This window comes from Hyaena hyaena, unplaced genomic scaffold, assembly GCF_003009895.1.
Source record: "Hyaena hyaena isolate Hyena2069 unplaced genomic scaffold, ASM300989v1 scaffold_433, whole genome shotgun sequence".
Classification (NCBI taxonomy): domain Eukaryota; kingdom Metazoa; phylum Chordata; class Mammalia; order Carnivora; family Hyaenidae; genus Hyaena; species Hyaena hyaena.
The window spans coordinates 761,470-789,112 of NW_024081066.1; positions in this window are offsets into that span (position 1 = coordinate 761,470).

Below are 27,643 nucleotides of genomic sequence, written 5' to 3' on the forward strand. Positions count from 1 at the left end.
GAATTGTAATCAGAGGTGACAGATGTCCAGAGCTACCTCCTTCTAGGGCTCCTTGGAGACTCCGTGCTGTGGCCCTTCAGCTGAGGTTCCCTGTGGGTGCTGCCTTTTCGGCTGCTCACTTACAACCTTGCACCCCATTATCACACTTAATGCCCATGCCCTCTCTGCTCAGGTCATCTCCTGCCTGTCAGGAAAACTTTCTGAATGCATCCTATTCAAGCATGCCTGCTTTCATCCAGATGTCCACAAATGACTCATGGCAATCACACCTCTGGCTGGCTGTCACTGAAAGTACAATTCAGTCCCAGAGGGACCTCTCCTGAAATGCTCACTCCGGAAATAACCCTTTAATTTCAGATTTTCTACATCTGTCTCTCTCTTACTCATTCCAGAGCACATACATCAAGGTCTCCCTCTGGCTTAGCCAAAGGTGAAAAGGCATTCCACCCTTCACTTCACAGTGAAAGGGATTGTGTACTAGGAAATGCATGGCAAATGACCTTTAAAAAATACAACTTTGGGGGTGCCTGGATGGCTCATTTGGTTGAGTGTCTGACTCTTGATTTTGAACCTGGTAATACCAGGTTCATGGGATCGAGCCCCATGTCGGGCTCCATGCACTTAAGATTCTCTCTCTTTCTCCCTCTGGCCCTCTCCCTTGCTCATGCTCTCTCTCTCTCTCTCTCTAAAAAAAAGAAAAGAAAAAATAATTTTAAGAAATTCAACTTCAAATCTACTTTTAGTCTTGTCTTCTGTAGGCTGGGTGTGGGTGACAAGCTGATGCTGACAAAAATAAATTCACAATGTTCTGAGTAGGTGGTCTATTATCTCACTTCAGAATATGAAGATTTTGAGGGTTTATTATATTGACCTCAGTATTTGGAACTTTTGCACAACCATAATACAATGGAAATTTCATATTTAAATCTTGTGCTGTCCATATTTGGATTTTATTAAACTGAAGAGATGTGCAATAAATTTTTTAAGCAGCATTTAGTAGTTAACATATGAACTTGAAAGTTTAGGTTTGAACACAGGGTGAGATTATTATTAGCTGTGTGGACTTGGGCAAGTTTCTTAACTTCAGAGCCTCATTTTCCTCATCTTTAAGAGGGAATAATTTTTAAAAACATTATTGTATTGAATTAAATGAGATCATGCATAAGAATGCTTAACAGTTTCTATCATATTAAGCTCATTTAATAAATGGTAGCTTTCAAGGAGTGCCTGAGTGGCTTTGCCAGTTAGGCGTCTGACTTCAGCTCAGGTCATGATCTCATGGTTTGTGAGTTCAAGCTCTGTATCAGGCTATATGCTGACAGCTCAGAGCCTGGAGCCTGCTTCGGATCCTGTGTCTCCCCTTCTCTCTAACCCTTCCCTGCTCACTCGCTCTCTCTCGCTCTCTCTCTCTCTCATCTCTCTCTCAAAAATAAAATAAGTAAGTAAATAAGTGAATAAATAAGCAAATGGTAGCTTTTAAGACATCTCCATTTCATTGTTCTTCTGCAACCATGCTTCACTCCTCAAATTGCTCTTGTACACTACTATCAAATTAATGCTCTAAATATCCCACATCCATCACATGCCTAGTTAACTTACAGATTGCAATGCTTCTTTTACTGGAATCAACTGTAAATGTTTTAACCTGACAGTCAGTCCCATATGACCTCTTCACCAAACCCTCTGTGGAGTCGTATCTTTATCCCAAACTTTCTCTCTACCTTACTGTCTGTTTATAATGTTCCATGTGCATTCTTTACTTTCCTACTTTGTTTATAGTGTTTTCCCTACCAGAACATTCTCTCTTTTTTAAATTTATTGAAAGTTTACCTGTCCCAAGCCCTACAAGTTTTCCCTGACCTTTTAAGCCTGTTGTATTCTTAGACTTATTTCTTAAATTTCCTTTTACTTTCTCTTAACTGACACACCATCCAAGCTGAGTTGCTCTTTCTTGCAGAGGGTGATGACATCTAGGGGCTTAGGATACTGGGAACTGAGCAGGCTTTCACGGACCCCATTATGAAAGCCGGAAATGTTAGGTGTTGGCTCCCCATGGAGTAAACCTTGACTGGTGGGATAAATGTGATAAATTCCATTCCCTCTCTCTCTCCTGTGGACCCCACTGAGAGTAATCCCCCCTCAGTCATTGCGTAAACATGGCTGCCAGTGCCCTGCTGTATCTCAGAGATTATCTTTAAGAAGTACCCACTACTGTCATATCTCTTATCACACATATAGCATTTCATCTTTCTGAGCCTTGTTTACTTTTCTTCCCTTACTTTTCCATCATCCTAGTCTGACTTTATATTTCCCAAATAAAGGGTTAATATTTAGTCTAAAAATCAGGTCTATTCTCTAAAGGATCTAGTCCAAGACAACTGTGAGAAGTCCCTTTCCTGATGCCTAAAATTATACATCAACAATATACATTGAGCACGTAATAGCAATTTTCTCGTCTGTGATTTCATATGTATTGTTATTTACCTTTTGTTCAATGCTACCATCAACCAGCCAGATTATGTCTTCTTCATGAGGAGTTCATACTCTTTTATTTTCCTTCAGCACATTGTCAGGTAACTTTATGCCCCCCCAAAGAAGTCTGATATCTATTTTTATAAAAAACATATTATTAATAGATGTTATTTATAGCCATTCAGTTATACCAATTACACTAGTATTTTCTATTAGAAATAGAAATTTTTATACTAAATTCACTGCACTGAAAAGGATTTATTTCTATGTATTTATAGACCCAAAATATTTACAGATTTTTAAGGTTAAAATATTTTTAAAGACAAAGGCAAACCATATTTATTTAAACCACACTTTGTAGTTCTCTAATTCTTACTTAACTGAGGACCTCCAAATGAACCAAGAAACATTTTAAAAGCAACATTTAGCAGGTAGTGATAGTAAACAGGATTAGACTATAGAGGATTTGTTTGTAATAAAATGGAAAGTGAGGCTCTTCACAAGACAAATAAAGACAACAAGCCAAGGAAGAAAATTGCTCAATTAAAAAGCACTTTTAAAGTTTCTCTGGCCTTGTTTTTACACTGCCTTAGGCCAAATTTGTTAATTCTGGAATGTTGCAGAAGGAAAAAAAATGAGTAGTGTAAGAATTTTGGAATGTTTAAACCTAGTAAACCTGCATTATTATGTTGGGTTGATGGTATTTTGGCATAGTTTGAAGATTAGTCTCTAGAAATGTCAATTCTCTTAAACTGGAATAGTTGAGCATTAGCATTGAGAAGAGCTCTGGCAATAACCCATTCCAGTCCAACACATGAAGGACCTCAGGCAGAAGGTAAAATGATGCACCCAAACCATACAGCTAGGAAGTAGAAGAACCCATTTTAGAATTCATGCATCCTGAGGGTTGGTACAGTGTCCTGTAAAGTAAATCGTTATTTTTCCATTGATTAATTAAAATAAAGTAACTTGAAGTGCTCTATTATGACAATATTATGTCATTATATAACTAGGGCTGTCATTAAAAAGCATGTAATCTAACCTTGGAGTTGGGGATATAAAATTATAGAAATGAGACCTGGAAAACTTAAACAAAGATCCTGATCAAAGTTGTTTTAAAGAAATAAGAAGATTAAAGTGATACCTGGGTGGCTTAGTTGGTTAAACATCAGACTTTGGCTCAGGTCACGATCTGTGGTTCGTGGGTTTGAGCCCCACGTCAAACTGTGCTGACAGCTCAGGTCTGGAGCCTGCTTTATAATCTGTCTCTCTCTCTCTCTGTTTTCCCCCTGCTCAAACTCTGTCTTTCTCTCTCTTAAAAATAAATAAACATTAAAAAAAAAAGAAATAAGAGGATCTTTGGATAACTGCATTGTACTAGTGAAAATTTATTTTTAAATCTAATATTATAAAATGTAATTTGTGAGGTAAGACCATCACAATACAGAATACATATGGATATTAACTTATAATTCAGTATCAAGCAATGGATTTAGTGAACACATTGTACATATCAGTGTCTTATAAACTCAATCAGTACTTATTTAATAAATATTGACTATGTTTAAATTACTAAGCTATATACAACATAGATGAATTTGTGGAAAAAAAATAGGAAAAAGTATGGAGAGAATCGATTGATTCCACATATAAGACTCCTGTCAGTATTCTAAAAGGCTATATCATAGGCTTAGAACAAATTCTGATTTCTTGGAATGAGAAAAGAGGAAATGAGAATAAAGGAACAAATAGGGAACAATTTGTAGAGTCCCTTTACTATTTGAAGCTAAAATAAAGATACTTCTGTTGATGGCTTCTTAATAGTCCCATCAATTAATAAAAAGAGCAGTTTTAGGTTGACAGCAAAATTGAGAGAAAAGTGCAGAGATCTCATATACCCTCCACCTCCGTACAAGCACAACATCCCTCATTATCAACATTCCACATCACATTGGTATATTTGTTACAACTGATGAACATACATTGATAAATCATAATAACTCAAAGTCCATAGTTTCCATTAAGGTTTACTACTGGTTTTTAATACTTTGTGAGTTTGGGCAAAAATATACTGACATGTACCTATCATTGTAGTGTCATACACAATAGTTTGGTCATCTGTGCTCTGTAGATTCATCTCTCCCTCCCTCATAACTAACCCCTGGCAACCATAGGTCTTTTTACTGCCTCCATAGTTTTGTCTTTTCCATAATGTCATATAGTTAGAATCATACATTATGTAGCTTTTCCAGATTGGCTTCTTTCACTTAGTAATATGTTTTTAAGATTCTTCATGTTTTTTCATGGCTTGATAACTCATTTCTTTTAAATGCTGAATAATATCCTTTGTCTGGATGTACCACAGTTTATTTATCTACTCACCTACTGAGGAACATCTTGGTTGCTTCTAAGTTTTGGCAATTATGAGTAAAACTGCTATCAACAGCTGTGAAAAGAATTTGGGGTGGACATAAGTTTTCCAATTGTTTAGGTAAATTGCACCAAGAAGTGCGATTGCTGGATCACATAGTAAAAATATGTTAAGCTTTGTAAGAAACTGCCAAACTGTCTACTAAATGGATGTATCATTTTGCATTCCCAACAGCAATGATTGAATGTTCCTGTTATTCTTTATCTTTGCCAGCATTTAGTATTATAAGTATTCTGGATTTTATCCATTCTAATAGGTATGTAATGGTATCTTATTGTTGCTTATTTGCAATTTCCTAGAGAGAAAAGATGATGAGCATCTTTTCATATGCCTACTTGTCATATGTATATCTTCTTTGGTAAAGGGTCTATTCAGGTCTTTGGCCCATTTTTTAATTGGGTTATTAATTTTCTTATTATCAGATTTAAGATTTTATGTATATTTGATAACAGTCATTTAGCAAACATGTCTTTCTCAAATACTTTTTTCCCAATCTGTGGCTTGTCTTATCACTCTGTTGACATTGTCTTTCACAGAACAGAAGCTTTTCATTTTAACAAGGTATAGCTTATCAATTATTTCTTTCATTGACCATAACTTTGGTGTTGTATCTAGAAAGTAATTACCATACTCAAGATCTTTAGGGTTTTCTCCTACATTATCTGCAAGAGTTTTATAATTTAGCATTTACAGTTAGGTTTACAATCCATTTTGAGTTAGTTTTTGTAAAGACTATAAGATCTGTGTCTAGATTCATTTTTTTTCCTATGTGAATATCTAGTTTTGTCTGCACTATTTTTTGAAAAGACTATCTTTGTTCCATTGTATTGCTTTATTCTGTTGTCAAACATCAGCTGATTATATTTGGTGGGTGTATTTCTAGATTCTTTATTCTGTTCCACTGTCTATTTATTTATTGTTAATACCATCCTCTCTTGATTACTATAACTTTTTAGTAAATCATCTAGTTGGGGAGTGTTAGTCCTTCAACTTTTCTTCTTTCAACAATGAGTTGGATGTTCTGTGTCTTTGTCTTCTCTATGTAAACTTTAGAATAGGTACTGCATCTTCTTACTCATTCACATGGAATCATTTCTCCCTTTATTTGGTTCTTCTTTGATATCTGTCATCAGGGTTTTGTAGTTTTCCTCAAAGTTCTTGTACACATTTTGTTAGTTTAATATCAAGGTATTTCCTATTTGTGGGGCTATTGTAAGTAGTAATATGTTTCAAATTCCAGTGTTCATTAATGTTATATAGGAAGCCACTGACTTTTGTATATTAATCGTGTATCTTGCAACCTTGGTATAATTACTTATTAGTTCTAGGATTTTTTGTTGTTGTTGATTCTTTTGGATTTCTTAGATGATTATGTCATCTGTGAACAAAGGTAATTTTATTTCTTCCTTCCCAGTCAGTATGCCATTTGTTTTTATTTCTTGTTCTATTGAATTGGCTAGAACTTCGATTATGATATTGAAAAGCAGTGGTGAGAAGGAAAAATTATTATCTTTTTCCTTGTTTCAAGCAGGAAAGCTTCAAGTTTGTCACCAGTATGTATGATATTAGTTGTACATATTTTTTTGTAAATTCTTTTTATCATGTTAAAGAAGTCTTCTATTCTTAGTTCTCTGAGAGTTGTTATCATGAACAAGTGTTGGTTTTTATTAAATGATTTTTCTTCATCTATTAATATAATCATTTGATATTTCTTCTTTACTTATATACAGGATTACATTAATTGGTTTCATATAATCATATATTCATTATTGCTCTTTAAGTTTCTATATTGTTGAAATATCTGCTAATTGTTGTATACAATTTTGTACATAGTTTTCTACGTAGCACACATCTGCCACATGCAGGAGTCATTCTTTTATACAATATTTGTTAAGCATCTAGATGGTTTCAATCACTGTTCTCATTGTTAGGCCTATAGCAATAAAGAAAACAGAATAAGTGTAGGTAGATATCAATATACTGTATTGTTTCTCCTCCACTAAAATATGCATATATATCTAATTTTTATTTTATATGTAACCACATAGCATATATAGTATATTATATCTTGATAAATATTAGGGAGAAAAAATAAAGCAGCAAGTGTAGAGGTTACAATTAGTTCAGTTTTTGGTTACTCTCTTGGAATATTAAACAGAAGAATCAAGGAAAGCCTTAATAAAAGTGGAATTTGAATAAAAACTTGAAGCAATTGAGAGAGTTCCTTGTGTGAATATCTAGCAGACAATCAGATACCAGATCTGTGAATACCTGGTGGAAGTTCAAAGGTCCTGAAGCAATAATATGTCTGGCATATTCAAGGAACAAGAAAGCCAATGTGGCTGGAAAAAAAGAGAGACAGAGAACTAACAGAGTGGTAGGGGGTGAATCACGTAAGGACTTTGAATTTCATCTTCATTTTAATCTTTTGCATTGATTTTCCTCAAACAAAATTAAATATTGTATTACATTTCTTGAGATAAACAGAACCAAAGTATGTATATATATATATATATATATATATATATATGTATGCACATATGTATATAATGCACTATATATATATATATATATATATATATATTAAAAGGAATTGGCTTAGGCAGTTATGGAGACTGGCAACTCCAAAGATTTTCTATCAGCAACTTGGAGAACCGAGAGACTGATATATCAGTTTGAGTGCAAAGGCAGGAAAAGACAATGTCCCATCACTAAAGCAGTCAGGCAAAAGTAATTCTCTTTTACTCAATCTTTGGTTCTATATTGGATGAGGTCTACCAAAGTTAGAGAGGGCATTCTACTTTATTCAGTCTACTGATTCATATGTTACCCTCATTCATAAATACCCTCAAAGACACACCCAGAACAATGGTTGACCTAAAGCTTGGGCACCCTATGGCCCAGTCAAGTCGACACACAAAATTAATCATCATGAATGTTATTCCTTATGAATATTTCTATAACTAAATTATTATTTAGAAGAAATAAATATGTACTGATTTTGCCACCTCATAAGTAACTTCTGGATAAAGGCATTCTATTTTTCATGTATATTATTCACAATTATATTTCAATTATCTTGAAACATTTACCTGGATTCTAAAATTCATGACTCTTCCTATACCATTTTAAAAATTTAAGTAATTCTACCTTTAAGTAGTCCACATGTCAGTCAGCATTTTTTTTCTTCCCTAACCTTCTCAATCACTCTCTAAAGGGAACCTTTAAATGTTCATTATGGGGAAACTAGGTGACATTCTTCAGAGCTTTATAAGCAATACCTAAGAAATCAGAGGTTTGAAACATGCTGTTGAAATGATATGGTGTCCATGTGCTCACTCTTTGAATACTGTGACTTAAGGCGCATTATGTTACTTCAAAAAAAACCCACTTCTTAGGGACACCTGGGTGGCTCAGTTGGTTGAGTGTCCAACTTTCATGAACTCACTGATTGTCGGTTTGAACCCTGCATTGGGATCTCTGCTTTCAACACAGAAACCACTTCAGATTCTCTGTCTCCTTCTCTCTGCCCCTTCCCTGCTCTTGTGTATTCTCTCTCACTCTCTCTTAAAAATAAGTAAACATTTTAAAAAAATTAAAAATAACCCACTTCTTAAAGTCTCGAACATAGTTAATTATGTTGACTTTTCAAACAGATGCAATTATATTCAACAGTTATAACCACTTATTTGTTTTTAAAAACTCTGGTCTAAAAATTGTATTTGTATTTTAAAAATGTAATGAATTTAATTAGAATAATCTTGCTGTACTTATTTGCTTTATTTTACTTGTATTGTTTTTTCTTCTTTAATGAAAACATCTAAAACATTTTAGCTCAGGCATTTGTATTTCTGTTTTACTTTTTTATTTTTTTAAAGTGTTTATTTATTTTTGAGAGAAAGAGAGACAGAATACGAGCAGGGGAGGAGCAGAGTTAGAGGGAGACCCAGAATCCAAAGCAGGCTTCAGGCTCTGAGCTGTCAGCACAGAGCCCGATGCAGGGCTCAAACTTAAAAACTGCAAGATCATGACCTGAGCTGAAGTTGGACGCTTAGCTGACTGAGCCACCCAGGCGTCCCTATTTCTGTTTTAAAATTAACTTTATCATCTCTGAAGTTATTGCATTATCCTCCCAAGTGTTGCTAGACCCAGCTTGCATTGAGTTCCAAGAGCACTTATATCCCCACAATCAATGGTGTCATGTTGGGATAGCTTGAAATCAACAATGATGAGAGTATTTATACTATATATTGACAAATGCAACATACCAGGCTTTACTTTCCTTCTATCCTCCTCACTCCACATTCTACAAGCTGGTTGTTGAACATTACTATGTATTAGTCTTATTGATGGATATTTTTCAAATAAATATACTAAGGACAATTTATTACACTTAAAAGATTCAATGTCTTTTTAATGAAGCCTAAAACAATTAACACATTTATAGTGTTATGTAGTCATAATGGAAATCTTTGCCATTTTTTTAGGTCCTAAGCTTTTTTGTCACCTTTTAAATATTCAGAGTAGAAATGTACTAAATTAAATAAATGTAAGAAATGTAAATAATTTCAAATAATTTTATTAAATGTTAAATTATCCATGCAAATGCTTATTTCAATATCTGCCATATATTAAGTGCTTAATATATGTTTTTGCTAACAGCAGCACAATTAGAAATCATTATATTTGTAATAAAAGAATATTTTGCAACTGCCTCTGCCCCCATGAACTCCACTCCCATATATTGTAGCTGATCAAAGAAAATTTATGGAGTTGCATATAAAGACATTGATTTGTATGTATAATTTGTACGTATGTATAAAACAATGTCAGATAGAATGCACACTAGAATAGCATAAACTTCTAGTCATCTCTCATTTTAAACATATGTAAACATATATCTCATGCATACAGATATATATGTACTTGTTTTTAATGGGATTATTTCATGCTTTTAAATTTCTTATTATGTTTTATTATTTTTTTAATGTTTTATTTATTTTTGAGAGAAAAAGAGAGAGAGATAGAGAGCAGGAACAGGGAAGGGTAGAAAGAGTGGGGGACCGAGAATCCAAAACAGGCTCTGTGCTAACAGCAGTGAGCCCGATATGGGGCTCAGACTTACTAATTATGAGATCATGGCCTGAGCAGACGTCAGCCATTCAACTGACTGAGCCACCCAGGAACCCCTTAAAATGTTTTTAAAACCTAATATAACGCGGAATATTTCCAGTGTAGTGCATTGATGTAACTTAGCAGATATTTATAGTCCCATACTCCCTTACTTCAAACCCTTGGGACTAGATGTGTTTTGAAATAAAGTTTGTTTGTGTTTTAATTTTGGAAAGGTAATACGACTCACATACTGTCTGCTATTATAACACTTCCAGTTATTCCTTGGATGGCACCCCATAATCAAACAAATTAATGTTTCTGTAGGGACCTGAATGCATTGTCACACTAAATAGGATAAATAAAGATAATGAATAACTTCATGTCTAGTCAGGTTAGGTTTTATCTCCAGAAAGTTCATGTTAGATTTACAGAAGAGATTATGGATCTTTATATTTCTCTGGCTTTTCAAAAGACTGTTAATAAGTGATATATGTTTAAAAATGCATTGAGAATTAATGGTCAGGATGAAGCACAGAGGGAGGCAGTTCAAAAGGCCAGAGGGTTCTCTGGAAGCCCTGTGTTCTCAGAAGTGGCATGATGCCCCAGGCAAGTAAAGATCTGCAGAAGGATGGTTTCTCCCAATATCTTTTCTTACCTTAATAAAATACAAACCAGGCACAGAGCCATAATCAGCTTCTTGATCAAATCCTGACATGTATATTCCACAGGCGTGTGTTCTGTACATCTGGGAAGGGGGTGGTGTGCAGAGAGCTTTACTCATGAGCTGAGAGCTTACTGAGCTATCTAAAGAAAACCAGCGTGGGAAAATTCTCTTGAGCCAAGATAGGGAAGAAGCAGGAGGAAGAACCGGTTAATGAATACGCTGCAGTGTTCCCACATGCAGCAATAGGCACAGTCATATCTGCAGCTCACACACTTTCAGGAATATTATGAAATAGGAAAATGTTTCATCCTTGGATTGATTTTGACCTCTTTGAATGAATTCAGAGAAATGATTATGATTCATGTGGATTAGTCATGAAATAGAGCAATATTTCTTTGTAATCTCATGCTGCATATGATAAAATATATTCTCTTTGAAAAACCAAATCCATCTACTTCTGTCCATATTATCATTGGATACTACATGGGCAAATGGACACCAAAGGCATCATGTTCTGGTCTGGAGGACTCTGCCATTGTTTTTGATTTCCAGTGAAAATAGTTGTAAGTAAAAGAAAAAAATGAAAGCATGTTCACAGTCATACATTTATCTGTTTATTACATTATATTATAGTGTAATTTTAAATGTTTCATATTCATTGTTCACTCTCACTTGACTAGTCTATTTAGTGTTCTGCATGGTTTTATGTTTATTACAATATTTTTAAGCTATAGTACAAAAACATCAAAGTGAATTAAATAAGGGGCCATCAGTTAAACGCCACATGATCAAATAGAGATAATGATTTAAAACCAGAAAACTTTATTTCTGATTCTGCCATATTTGACTCTTATAAACTTTCAAAAGCTGCTTAACTTCTTTGAAATGATCCTGCCCTTATAAAAGAAATATATTTATTGTTGGATATTGTGTGTGAGTGTGTTGTACAATGACTGTGAAAATATTTTTATAAAAATTTAGAGCACTATTGTTTTGTGTTCATGTGTTACCAAATATTGCTTGAGTCTGTTAAAGACTAGGCATTGCTAGCTCTTGGAATATATAAGATGTAAAACATGTATTTTAAAAAGACAGAGAGTTAAGGAAAGTGGGGATACGAAGTACCTATGGGATATTCCACACATATGTATGTATGTCGCACACATATTGTACTTCACAGTCTGTAGCAATATGTGTGTGGAACAGGGAGAATAATTTAGTGTAAAGAAATAAATGTGGGATTATGTGGGATTATTAGCTCAATACCAGAGTGGGTAAAAATGCTCACAGAGGTAAACCATTGATAAAGCAAAAGGGAACATCAAAAGTTTAAGTGTACTTGAAAGAAGACTAGTCTCCAATGAAACTGAAGTGAAAAAAAGTATGAGGGAAAAGAGAAAAATAGACAATATGTGTTATTATTTATTTTACATTTAACAGACAATATCATCGAAGGAATGGTAATCCAGGAAATAAAAATAAATGAAGTGAAGTAACAATTAGATGTGGAAATGATTAGATGAAAGCTCTTTGTAACATAATTACAAATGACCTTTTGTGCTTTATACCATCTGAGTCACCTCTTTGAAATTGTCTGCTGGGTATCAGGGTTATTTATGAAATTTTGTGAATATTAATCCTAGTATAGCAGATTCAGCATGGGAAATATCAGTATAGAAATTAAGGTAGTCTAGAGATCACTTGGAACACTCATGAAATTGATCTGCAGATTGGTAGAAGGATCTCCACAGTTGGAAGGAGACAGAATGACAGGAGTGAAGCTTATTTCAACAAACAGATCAAAGCACACCTATTTAAAGGTCTAAATATTCCCCACTGCAAGCAAGGAAGAGCTCTGCTGATGACTGGCCAGTGAGAAAGAGCAGCCAAAATGCAACAGTAGAGTACACACAGCAGATACTAGAAACACTTCCTTAAATGCCAGGTTGTGGACAGTGTATGACCCTTTTTTAATATACCATTACTCTCAGGTGCAGGAAACATAACAAGACTTCAAAATATGCAAAAGATTGAAACTTAGACAAAATGGCAAAACAAAGGAGTTCTCCCCAAAAGAAGGATCAAGAAGAAATTACAGCCAGGGACATGCTCAAAATAAATACAAGCAATATATCTGAACAAGAGTTTATAACAACAGTCAAAAGATTACTAGCTGGGCTTGGAAAAAACATAGAAGACACCAAAGAAACCCTTGCTACAGAGATAGAAGACCCAAAAACTATAAAAATATTTTTTAAATGATATAAGATGCAAAACCCACTAAATACAGTTACAATCAAGATAGAAAAAGCACAGTAGAGAATAGGCGATAAGGAAGATAAAAATTATGGCAAACAATGAAGCTGAAAGGAAGAAGGAAAGAAAACTATTAGTTCACAAGGGGAGATTTCAGGAATTCAATGATTCCATAAAGCAAAACCATCCATATTATAGCAGTCCCAGAGAAAGAAGAGCAGGAAAAAGAGGAAGAAGTTTTATTCATACAAATTTTAGCTGGGAGCTTCACTAATCTTCCTTACTCTGGCATTCAAGTCCATGAAGCACAGAGAACTACCCTGAAAACCAACAAAAACAGGTTAACACCATGATATTAACATAGAGAAACTTAAACTTGCAATATAAAGATAAAGAAAGAATTCTTAAAGCAGCTAGGGACAAAAGGTCATTAACTTACAGGGTAGACACATAAGGTTAGCAGCAGACCTGTTCACAAAAAAAGTGGCAGCCCAGAAGAGAGTGTCAGGAAATATTCAACATGCTGAATGGGAAAAATATGTAGCCAAGAATTCATTATCCAGCAAGGCTGTCATTCAGAATAGAAAGAGAGAGAAAACTTTCCCAGACAAACAAAAAGAAATTCATGACCACTAAACCATCCTTGCAAGAAGTTTTAAGGCGGACTGTTTGGGTGGAGAAAAAACAAAAAAGGACCAAAGCAACAAAGACTGGAAAGACCAGAGAACATAACCAAAAACACCAACTCTAAAAGTAACACAATGGTACTAATTTCATGTTTCAATAATCACTCTGAATGTAAGTGAACAAAATGCTTTAATCAAAAGTCATAGGGTAATCCAAATGGATGAACAAACAAGACCTAGAGACAGATGCAGATTGCAGATGCAGATGCAGATTGACAGTGAGGGGATGGAGAACTATCTATCATACTAGTAAACATCAATAGAAAGCCATAGTAGCCATACTTATATCAGACAAACTATATTTTAAAGCAAAAACTAACAAGATATGAAGAAGAGCATTTTATCATAATTAAAGGGTCTATCCACTAAGAAGATCTAACAATTATAAATAGTTAAGCCCCCAACTTGAAATAAACAAATATATAATAACAAACTAATAACAACTAATAACAAACATAAAGAAACTCATTGATAATAATAAAACAATAGTGAGAATCTTTTTTTTTTAATATTTTTATTTATTTCTAGGAGAGAGAGAGAGAGACAGTGTGAGTAGGGGAGGGTCAGAGAGAGAAGGAGTCACAGACTCTGAAACAGGCTCCAGGCTCTGAGCTGGCAGTCAGCACACAGCCCGACGCGGGGCTCGAACCCACGAACCGCGAGATCATGACCTAAGCGAAAGTCGGACGCTTAACCGACTAAACCACCCAGGCGCCCCAAAACAATAGTGAGAATCTTGAACCCCACTTATAGCAATGGACAGATCATCGAAGCAGAAAACCAACAAGGAAACAATGGTTTTGAATGACACACTGGACCACAGATATATTCAGAACATTTCATCCTAAACAGCAGAATAAACATTCTTCTCAAGTTCATATGGAACATTTTCCAAAATAGATCACATACTGCTCACAAATATGATATCAATCCTCAACATATACAGAAAGATTGAGATCATGCTATACATATTTTCGGATCAGAATGCTATCAAACTTGAAGCCAACCACAAGAAAAAAATGGGAAATTCCTTAAATACATTGAGGTTAATAAATATCCTACTAAAGACTGAACGAGTTAACCAGAAAATTAAAGAATAAAAAAATACATGAAAGCAAATGAAAGTGAAAACACGATAGTCCAGGTACACCTGGGTGGCTCAGTCAGTGAAGCATCTGACTTTGGCTCAGGTCATGATCTCACAATCATAAGTTCGAGCCCCACATCTCTGCTGTCCGCAGAGAGCCTGCTTTGGATCCTCTATACCCCACTTTCTCTCCTCCCTGCTCAGACTATCTCACTCTTTTTTTCTCTCTCAAAAATAAATCCCCCCACAAAAAAAAAAAAAAAGTTGAGAAAAAAGAAAAGAAAACATGGTAGTCCAAGCCTTTTGGAATGCAGCAAAAACAGTCCTAGGAGGAAAGTATATTGGAATTCAGGTCTATCTCAAGAAACAAGAAAGATCCCAAATACACAATCTAACTTCACACCTAAAAAAGCTAGAAAAGGAACAGCAAATAAAGCCAAAAGAAGAAGAGAAATAATAAAAACTAGTGAAGAAACAAAATCCAACAGAACAGGTCAACAAAACTAATAGCTGGTTCTTTGAAAGACTAAACAAAATTGACAACCCCTAGCCAGACTGATCAAAATTAAAAGTGAGAGGACCCAAATAAATAAAATCACAAATGAAAGAGGAAGAGAGAACAATCAACATCACAGAAATACAAACAGTTATAAAATAATACTATGAAAAATTATATGCCAACAAACTGGGAAATCTGGAAGAAATGGACAAATTTCTAGAGAGTCAAAAACTACCAAAACTGAAATAGGAATAGAAAGTGTGAACAGGTCCATAACCAGCAAATAAACTGAATCAGTGATCAAAAATCTTCCACATGACTTCCCAGTGGAATTTTATCAGATGTTTGAAGAAGAGTTAATACCTATATTTCTCAAATTTTTCCAAAAAGTAGAAATGGAAAAAAAAACTTCCAAACTCATTCTACAAGGCCAGCATTATCTTAATCCAAAATCAGACAAAGACCCTGCTAAAAAGGAGAACTACAGGTCACTATCTCTGATGAAAATGGATGCAAAAATTCTCAACAAAATACTAGCAAATCGAATTCAGCAACACACTAAAGGATTATCCACCATAATCAAATGAAATTTATTCCTGGGCTGCAGGGCTGGTTAAATATTCCCAAATCAATCAACATGATACATCATTTTAATAAAAGAAAGAGTAAGAATCATATGATCTTGTCAATAGACACAGAAAAAGTATTTGACAAAATACAGTATCCATCCTTGATTAAAATCCTCAACAAAGTAAGGATAGATAGAATATACCTCAACATCAGAAATTAAGGTGGTCTATGTAGTTATTAAAGTTGGTCTAAATAATTTTCTGGTGAAACCAGGAGAAATAGAAACATATTAACACATATATTTAAAAAAAATGTGAACTACATTATTTCTGAAAGCAATTTAGAATTGAAGAAGTGAATATTCTATCATCCAATAATTTCACTTCTAGAAATCTAGTTTATAAAATCATAAGTCCCAGTCTTTAATTGCATAGGTAGAAGTATTTATTATAATATTCTTTATTCAGAACTACAAACCATTAACTAAAACCCTTGGGGCCAGATATGTTTAAGAATTCTGGTATTTTGATATTCTTAAAACAATAATATTAAGCACATCTCATATATTATTAATACCTCTAGGGGGCTTGGGGCAGCACCACATAAACATATTCATATTTCTACAGCAAAATGTATGAATATTCAAATTAAGTAGGTTAAATACAGATTATACATAACCTCATACTGCTTCAGGTCATATTTTCCATTTGAATTAGAAAAAATACATACTTTTGAAATTACAGATAAGATATTAGAGACCTGTAATTAAATTATTCTTTTATAAAAGGAATAACCAGAATGTCCACAGAAAATGTTATGCTTCCATTTAAGATATTAGGTTAGCTTTATAAGTGTTGACCTGGAAGAAAGACTGTGATAAGTTGGGAAATGGGAAGAAACACATTCAGATTAGTGTGGATGGTGTAATCAATTTCTATAAAAAATATACTTCTCTGTTTTTACTTGTACTTTGTTATAAACATGAGGAAAAGTATTGAAGTATATTTGCACAGAAAATGACTATGCAGTATAATTTTTAAACAAAACAATAAACTAGAAAAGTTAAAAAACAAAGCAGGAGTGTATCATAAAATGACTTCACATATCTATAGTTTGCAGCCAAACATATAAATACTGTTGCTTTAAATTGTCTGGTGAGGCAAATAAATAAACAAATAGTAAATAAGTAAATAAATAAATAAAATCTGGTGAGGCAAGCAAATCACCAATGTCTGATTAACATTTAGGTGCAAAAATGTATTAGCTCAATTAATTAACATTGAAAAGAAAGCAATTAACATTTACATGAAATATGCATCTATTTTTCCTGACAAGATCAGTCCTCTTCACTAATTAGGGAAATAATATTTAGCTCAAGGAAATTGTAGCCTATAAAGAATCAATTCTCCTTCTCAAAAATAATTAAAATCATCGTGTATAGTAGTGTATTAAAATTATCAAATATTAATGATATATATACTATATGATAGCATAGAGTGGGATAAATTTAACTAAATTATTTAGTAAAGGATCCTAATTTTGTTAAGTGACTAATGAATTTTAAAACTTAGTAATTTTGAGGGGTGCCTGGGTGGCTCAGTTAAGCATCCAACTCTTGGTTTTGGCTCTGGTCATGATCTCACAGTTCATGGGTTTAAGCCCTGCCTTGGGCTCTGCACTGACATTGTGGAGTCTGCTTGGGATTCTCTCTCTCCCTCTCTCTCTCTCTGCTCCTACCCCCCTCACCCTGTTTCTGTCTCTCTCAAAATATATAAATAAGCTTAAAAAATTAGGAATTTTGAGAGGCGCCTGGGTGGCTCAGTCAGTTAAACATCGCACTCATGATTTTGGCTCATGTCATAATTTCATATTTTGTGAGACTGAGTCTTGCATTGGGCTCTGTGCTGAGTGTGTAGTTTATTTGGGATTCTCTTTATCCCTCTCCCTCTGCCCTCCCCTGCTTTCTCTTTTTTTTTCTTTCTCCCTCAAGATAAATAAACTTAAAAAATTAGTAATTTTGCTAAATGCCTTGTTTTTGTGTTATGAATTTAATTTTATAGCATTTATGAGCATGTAAACTTCTAGAAATTATAAAATTTTTTTGGAAGTTCAATTTTATGCAATTGGGTGAAGTTGACTATACTTTAATAAGTATTACAGAATAGGAGCTCCAGTCTCTTTTTTGTTCAGGAGTGCATCCATTGTACATATCCCTATTCAGCCTAGCATGGCTGGTGTTCACCTTATTTGCATGGATAGGATCTATTAGGTAATTCACTGGTGACTTAACAATTGGTAAGAGTCTGTGACTTACTCATCTTAAATATTTTGAGTATTCCTTCACCAAGGATTTTGAAAAATAATATCCTTTCCAAGGAGCTGTTATTAGAATTAAGTAAAGTGAATTATATAAAGTTGAGATTGTGTAGTAGTTTTCATATTCATCTTTCTGATTATACCATTGTCCTAAAGTAAGATCTTCTCAAAGATGATACAGAGTAATTCTGTTAAAAGAGAAGTGAAATAATGACTTTCTTTGCTCAAAACCTTCCAGTGGCTTCTTATCTCACTCTGTAAAAAGGAAAGTGTTCTCAGTACCCCGACATGACCTGGCTCTCACCTAATTCACTGCCTAATTTCCTCATGCTCCCACTGCTCTAACCACACTGGTTTTCTTGCTGTTTCAAGATGGTCTATGACCCACTCTTGACTCAGAGTGTTCACACTAAGTATTTCTTACAACTGGAACTTCCTTTTCCTATGAATGTACATGCTCCAATCTTTCACATCTTTCAAGCCTTTACTAAGTTGTTACCTTCTCGGTGAAGACTTCTGTGGTATTTGATTTTAAATTTCAAATTACACCCATTGCACACTTTCTCTCCCACCCTTGTTAATTTTTTACCAAACCACTAGTTTAAAACACTATGTAGTTTATAATTGTATTTTGTTTATTGTCTGACTTTATCAACTAGTATTTATGCTCTATGAGACCAGGATTTTTGGTCTACTTTGTTCACTGTTGTAGCTCCAGCACATAGAAGAATATGTAGCACTTTAGAATGCACACAATACACATTTATTAAACAAGAAAAATGCAGACAGGAGTAAAAGTTGACTTTAAAATTTTGTTGACTGAGCAACGTATAGGAATGAGTTGATTTTAAATGAAATGGGATAGGCTAAAAAAGGAGTACATCTTGAAGGTGAAAGGCATCAACAGCAACTTTTTGATGTTATAATTGAGACATCCATCCAAGTGAAAATACTGACTAAGCACTTGGATACATGAGCCTGGAGTTCAGGGCACCATTACACTTAGAAGATAGAGTTGGCCGTCATCGCATTAGAAAAGAGGATGAGATTGCCAAGGAGTTGAATGTAAATAGAAGATCTTCTGAGGATTCGGATAATTTCACCAAAACCAAGGTTATCGGTGGAAATGAGAAATAGGCTGTAAATTAGAAATGTTTGCTTTAGGGGAGCAGAAAAGTGAGTGGATTAGGACACTTAATTTGATTACCATATTATTAGGTATGGCAATCATACCTGAGTTAGTAATCATAAATTTGAAGTGGGACAGGTCAGCATGTTTGTGTTTTTCCTTTATCTCATATACCATAGGTATAGGTGTGTAATAAATTGAGCATGAATTTGGGGGTATATCTAAGATAGTGGTTGTAATGCCTGATCATGAGCCTTAAACTGGGGAAAGGCATACATAAGAACATGAAAAGGAAGAGAAATGGGGAAAGATGGCCCTATCAAAGCCACAGGGGAGCTAACAAATTATTGGAATCAGGAGGCTGTGGAAAATGAGCTAAAGTTTGGGTTGAAGTTTAGGATACTTGAAATTGTGGCTATGGAAAGGTTGTAGCTACTAAAAAATGACATGGTCTAGGTCATAACTAAGGGAGTATATGCCTGAGATGGGAGAGCAAGATCATTAGTGGACAAAAGAAAGTAACTCAGAGATCAAGCATTGAGGGATTACCACCCTCCACCAAGGATTATGACCGTAGATTGTAGAAGGAAACAAAATAATAAATTTCTAAGGAAAGAAGTAGAATGGACCAGGAGTTGCTAGATGGCTGGGAAGAGAAGGGACATTGTATTCACTGTTGTACGAATCCTATATCATAAAATTCTCAGGTGATTGTTCTCAAGGAAGGATAAAAGAGAAGGGTCTGGAAGCATCAGTGAGAACCAAGAAGGATACCTTTGACACCATACCAGTGGAAAGGTATGCATGGGATTAAAATAACCCTTACATGCAAAGACTTCAGTGGAAATATATACTCAAGGAAAAGCCTGGTCTCAATTAGATCAAGAAGAGGAAAGGCATATCTGGAGAAAGGTTTGAGATGATTTTTCAGGTAACCGACATTGGCTAAACCAGAAGGTATCGAGGGAGGATTGGGGGTTTGAAGAGGCTTCAGGAATAAGTCCAGAAATGTGATTTAAGAGCCTCATAAGTAGTAAGACATACAATTTATTATCAAAACTTAAAAGAGGCCCCAATAATAATTACACCAAGATAAAAGCCTACGCTGGGACTGTCCCAGGCAAATTCTATTAAGTGGTCATCCTACCAATCAGCCTTGCAAATTATGAGGTTAATTGTAACAATAATAGGAGAAAGAAGTGAATAAAGTGAATAAAGATGTTGGTCTTGATGGTCCTGAGACAGATTGTCCTTAGGCAGAGAGCTGTAATTGTAATGGCAATAGGGATAGGAAAAGGGCAAAGTTTTCTCTGCAGGAATATATAGAATTTTTTACCAACACCAGAATCCTTTTTATAACACTGTGGCTATTAACACTGGAACTGTATTATTTCAAGCTAAGGTGGATGTAAAACTTTTGCCACACTGTACTCAATGGATTCAGTTTTCTTTTTTCATTGTTTAACAGTTTCATCCCCGTTATTTGTTACAATGTTATCTTTACCTGGAGTTTTCTCTATTCAACTACATGGTGGTATGCAAATACTGTTTTCCTATTCAGGCTGAAATACCATGGCCTTCATCAATCTGCCCTTGACTCTTCCATCTGGGCATTAGCTCTCCCTCCTCTAAATTCTCCCAGTATTTTATCAAGACTTCTATTTCAGTATCCATTAGTTTTTGCTTTTTATGGTACTAAATTACTTATATATCATACTTTTTCTTTTAGATGAAAAGTTCCTTGGGGACAGAGTTTGTATACGCAAACTTCCATTATCCTACACTATGTGTTCTACATAAGATAGGCTTTCAATAAGTGTAGAGATAAATAATGGAATTCATGAATTTTGAAGAGAATCCACAACAGTTTTTATATCTGTTAAATACTGGAAAATAAGAAGAGATGTTCAGAAATCAAGCTAGCATACAACAAAGAATAAAATATTAGAAATCAAGAGAGACCCACAAACAGTAAGATATTATGTAAATAACTATAATTACAACTCTACAAACTTGATGTTTGTTGTGAAATATACAAATGCTATTCTGCATTATATTTCCTTAGAGTTTAAGACAGCATGATTTTAAAAACCATAAAAATTAATAAAACTTTATTTCTTTTAATCAAGCTATGTGTGCATATTGATTTCCTTTATTCTGTAAATAAACTAAATGCAACTTGCATGTTAGCATATCATGTGTAAATTACAGACTTGCAGAAGCTTAAGACATAAAATATTCCTTCTTGTTTTCTCATATTGATGTGCAAAATAACAGATTGTTAATTTTTCAGTAGGTAAAAATTTACATGCAGATATGATTTTTAAAAATCATTGTTATCCATTTTTCTTAGGGATTAAACAAAGTGCTTCCTGGAGATTAGAGCAAAAGGTTATAGCAATTCTTGAGACAATTGTTTATGGATAATGACTAAATGGTTGCTTGTTCAGGCTTCTAGACAGCACATGTCTTAAGAAAACACTGTCAAATCAGACCATGTTTCGATATTATGAATGTGTGCATACAGATGAGTATTTTTGCCTACTCTAAATTCTTTTAGGTTAGTTATTTAGGTATTTAAAAGATTATGGGGCGCCTGGGTGGCTTAGTCGGTTAAGCGACCGACTTTCTCTTAGGTCATGATCTTGCCGTTCGTGGGTTCGAGCCCCGCGTCAGAGCCTGGAGCCTGTTTCAGAGTCTGTGATTCCCTCTCTCTTGACCATCCCCTGCTCATGCTGTCTCTCTCTCTCTCTCCTAGAAATAAATAAAACATTAAAAAAATTTAAAAAAATAAAAAATAAAAGATTAATACCTGATAAAATTGTAAAGTAGCTGTAGTATTCTCGAGAGTATCTTTCAGGAAGGTTACTTTGCTACCACACTAGACTTGCTCAGTTAAAAGAAGAAATACATAGGCCTTAACTTTTTTGAGAATATTGTTTTCATAATATTTTTATTCCAGACATAGCTCAAATGAATCAGCGGACATTTCCTACAAAATTTTAAACAAATTTTTATATACAATTTTAAAAAATGCGACAGATCAAGCATCTCAAAATAAAGTGAAGATTATTAGGTATTAATTAGTAGAAGCTAATCATAGGTATTTATGTTACACATCAACCTTATTCAATTATTCATTTGTTCATTTATAAACAAGTCATGCCAAAACATTTCATTTTCTTTGTCTTTGGCATTGTTTGTCCAGAACCATTCCAATAATTGAGAAATTTTAGTTTTGGCTATGAAATCTCAGATGTTGAGACATTTTCCCTTTAATATCCTCCATATAATTATATTTTATATTAATAAAAAGAAGGCTTATATCAGAAAATATGTAAGAAATGTTATGGGTAATTTAAGAATAAAAATGTATGATTGATAGAAATTAGGAAAGTTGTAACTGATCAAATCAGAGACTGAGTGTTGAACACAAAGGTAAAAGGTGAGTGTAAGTTCCCTCTGATTTAGAAAATCCCCTGGGCTATTGTTCAAATTCAGTGTCTGGACTTCTTTGTCTTTGAGAAGTTATGGTTCTGAAACTCAGAATTAGATACTATAAGTAAATGAGAATAATAAGGTAAGGAATCTGCACCCAATTCTGATGTGTGGAGAGGGGGTTCCCATACCACCAAGCAATCCTCCGGTCACCAGCTGGCTGTCCTACAATTTAATTCAATTCTGACACTATCTACCTGAATGTAGTTTCAGGTCCCACACTTTAAGGGCTCAGTCCCACAAGTCTGCTTCCCACACCCCCTCCCCTGCCACACATATTTCAGATACCAATGTCAAGTCCAGTTTGTTGTTGTGTACTTCTGACCATCAGGCTGTAACTCAGAGGTTCTCACAAACCCCTCCATTGTTTTACTTAATTTGCTAGAGTGGCTCACACAACTCAGAGAAATATTTTACTTACTACATCACTGGTTTAACATAAAAAGATATATCTAAGAAATAGCCAGCTGGAAGAAACACATATAGCAAGGTATGGGGAAAGGTTTCCAGGCCCTCTCTAAGTACACTCCTCTCACCAAATTTCCACATGTTCACTAACCTGAAAGCTCTTAAAACTTCATTCTTTTGGGTGGGTTTGAATGGATGCTTCATTATGAAGGTATGATTGACTAGATCATTGGCCATTGGCCATGGATACAACTCGAGCCCTGTTACCCAACCCCACAGTCAGGGTTGTGACTGAAAGTTCTAACCGTCTAATCACAGGTTGGTTCTCCACGCAATCAGCTTCCTCTCCTAAGGGGCAGCCCAAACTCAGTTAATTAACATAACAAAAGACAGCTTTCTGTTCTCATCATAGAAGATGAATGATTTTAAGAGCTCTGTTCTAGGAACAGATTTTTTAAACGTTTTTTTGTTTTTAATTTACTTCTAAGAGAGAGAGAGAAACAGTGTGAGCAGGGGAGGGTCAGAGAGAGAGGGAGACACAGAATCTGAAACAGGCTCCAGGCTCTCAGGTGGCTGTCAGCACAGAGCTGATGCGGGGCTCGAACCCACAAACCGTGAGATCAGGACCTGAGCCAAAGTCGGACATTTAACCAACTGAGCCACCCAGGTGCCCTTCTAGGAACAGATTTTTAAAGAATTTGCTAAATAATTTTGTCAATCTTGATTCTTTTCTTTGTTATTCCTGGCTCTTAGGTATCTTTACATTTGCTTTCATATTTGGCCCTATCTATTTTGCCTTGGTGACTTGTACACATACTACATATTGTATTGCTCAAACATATGGAAAAATGGTTGACCTAATAACTTCATGTTGACTTGTCTTTGAGGAAACAGGATAAATTGTTGCTAAGAGACATAAAAGCATCCTCTTTTAAGGTTAAATTTCTATTTGTCTTGTTTAGTCCTTCCTTTAACTCCTTTGGGACTATAAATCTCAGAAAAAGTTATGTATTAAATTTTCTTTGAGAACAAAATTACCCCAGCTGAGTTAAAGCTTATGAGGTCAGATTTCTATTTATATCTATCAGGCATTCTTCTACCTTATTGAAACTGCCGCTGTCAGAAAAGTGTAAATGCTATTCTTAAATGAATAAAATTCCCAGCTCAGTGGAAGACTTGGTTTGGTCCGGATTAGTAGGCTATTGAAGTTTAGCTCACAACAGGGCTCTTGCAGTAGTAAAATTAACCTAGCTTCACCTGGCTCTGTTCACCATTCTTTAATATTCAGTATTCAGGTACCAGTCCTTTGGGGATTCTCCCCTAACTTCTCCTCCATGTCCGAGTTAGGGTCCAGTTTACAGTATTCTTCCTAAGCTCCAAGAGTATAATGTACTTAATCAGTTATTCTCAAAGTATTTTCCTAAGAACAGCAAAATAACATTACACTAGAACCTGTTAGTAATATAAAAAAGATCATGCAACCCCCCACCCCCCATTCTTAAATCAGAGATTCTGAGGTTGGTGCTTAGCAGTGTGTATGTTCAAGCATTCTAGGTGATTGAAATCCACTGAATTTCATTTTTCATTTAATCTTTTATTTACCCATTTAACTCCTGTCATAGTATGGGACCTTAGAATGTGTCCAATAAATGTTTGTTATATTAATTATCAAAATGAAATTCAGTCTATATAATAAACCTCTTAGGTTTGGCTAGAAAGTAAATTCAGTCAATTTCACTTTGCTGTTTTAAAAGATGAAGAATGACAAAAAATGGAAGAGTTACTTTTTGAAAAAACTGTGAGTGGAAAACTTTGGAACAGGTAAAAGGAAAATATAAAATATTAGTGAGCCTAATTTACTGCTTAGTCTAATTGTTTTCTGCCTAAGAAATTGTACATATATGTTCCCTTTAATCTTTTTTCATAATTTCATAATCTTCTTATTCATAATCATAGCTAATGTTTACATAGGCTGATTTTTTTTTTTGAGAGAGAGATAGAGACAGTGTGATCAGGGGAGAGTCAGAGAGAGAGGGAGACACAGAATCCGAAGCAGGCTCCAGGCTCTGAGCTAGCTGTCAGCACAGAGCCCAGCGCGGGGCTCAAACCGTGAGATCATGACCTGAGCCGAAGTCAGACAGACGCTCAACCGACTGAGACACCCAGGCGCCCCTACGTAGGCTGATTCTTAATGAACTCCTTTAATCCTCATTATTTCTACGCTAGTTTTACAGATGAAAAATATGAGGCAATTGAGATAAAATAACAAAAAATTACCACCTGGTAGAGCAACGACTCAAAATCAGGCAGTCTGGGTTCAGAGTCTTATCTCCCAACTAGTACTAATCGCTTCATTTTTATTGTTTTTTTTTTTTTAAGCTACATGATGGTTATTATGTCTCCAGAAATCCTTTCTATTCCATAAAAATTTCTCAGACAAATCAAAGATTACAGTATCCTTCAACTTTTCACAGAGTTCCTGTCCACTAACTTTCTCATCAAATGATTTTTGGGAGCAAAGGCAAGTTCTTGCTGCTGTAGTGTAGATGTTCATTGATGCTGATAACTGCTCTTCAGAATTGCTGTCAGATTTTATATTCTTCAAAAGAAAGCACCACATTTGCCTAAATTCATTTGTCTAGTAATTCATATTACTTTTTATGGTAACATTCTGTGATGGCCATTTGTATATTATTCATAGAAAATTGTTTCAGCTTTTCATTATTGCATTGGGGGCTTTGATTTCTTTAAGTTGTAAAAAGTCCAATTTCCTTCTTAGATAAGAATTAATTTCACTCTACAAAAAGCAAATTAGACTCTTTTTAAAATTTAATTCTGAAGATTAAACAGATTCCCATCTTTCTTCATTTTTTTTGAGAAATTAAGTCCATAAAATAATTGGATTAAATGTTTGAAAGTCAGAATTCACACATCTGACAGCTAAGAATAAGAACTTTCAGTTGCTAACTCAGTATAGGAATGAGGGAAGAAAATAGAAGGAAGGTTTAAAGACAAAAACATTCATAAAAGTTAAAACATGAAATAACTTATTCATGAGAATTTTAATTAATATTGGACACAACCACAAATAGAAATGTATGAGACAGAAAGTGAAGAATTAACCAACAAAATAGAAGAATTAGTTTTTGAAACAACAATGAATAGAAATTAAATTCAGGAATAGATAGGGGTGCCTGGTGGCTTAGTCAGTTAAGCGTCCCACTTTGGCTCAAGTCATGATCTCACAGTTCATGGGTTTGAGTCCCGCATAGGACTCTGTGCTGACAGCTAGCTCAGAGCCTGGAGCCTGCTTCAGATTCTGTATTTCCCTCTCTCTCTGACCCTCCCCTGCTCACACTGTCTCTCTCTCTCAGAGATATATTAAAAAGTAAATAAATAAATTTAGGAATAATTAAAAATTAAATTTATAACATTGATTTATTGTTTAGTCTAATTATTGTTTTGGTCTAGTCATTGACTAGATATATATCAAATATTTATCCCCTTCTATAAGGTTTTTTAAATTTTTCCCTTTAGAAACCCTCCAGCTGAAGAAGTAGATTTTAACTTCTCGCTATTTTATAGGATAATTCTTCAAAAACTTGGAGCTATTTTTTCACAGTCACAAAACAATTTATAGCTATCATGAAATAATTGTACCCATGTGAGGATGTGTATACATATGATATATGTCAGTACTTATACAGTATACAGTATGAAGACATTTGATTCTTATTTATATTCATGCATGATACATGTGTATGTAAACACCTATGATAAAATCTTGATAAATCTCTTTTCTAAAGTCTAATTAATCTAAAATTGATTCTCAAATCTACTTAAATATTTAATTTAGTTAATTTACTTAATGGATCTCCATGACATTGTTTTCTTGTTTGTTTTGTTTTGTTTTTTTCCTGAACAACTATAACAGATTGGAGTTTAGGTGAGTTTCCAAATCCTAGTGTGATACTAATAATTACAAGCAAGCTTTAATTCATTGCTTATCAACTGTGTGTGAGGAAAAAAATAGTATTCTTGTGATTATGTACAATTTGCCTATGAATCTACAGTGCCTTATAAGCAGTAAAAGTGCAGATGCCAGTTTCTGTTTCAGTTAGAAAGTCTGTAAGCTGCTTTCTCAGTGTGGACACAGGCATTTTTGGAGGGAGAGAACTTTCTGTGAAAGACTGTATTAATCCTTCATTAATTAGGTGCAACATTTCAGTAAATCATTTACATTTATTTTCCTTTGAATGGGTTAGATTTCCATCCTGTTATTTTAGTGTCTGCATCACTAGAGGCCACTGTTGTCTTTTAGATACATTTCATAACTCAAAATCTTTAAATAGTATGTCTGAATAATTCCCAAAACTATCAGCTTTAGAAATAGAAGGGAATGTGTATTATCTTTTGTGCAGTCAGCCTACTTGAAATATTAAGAAAAATATTTTATGTACCTTTAAAGCAAAATGTGAAATTTCATTTAAAAATTGAGTCACTTCATTTATA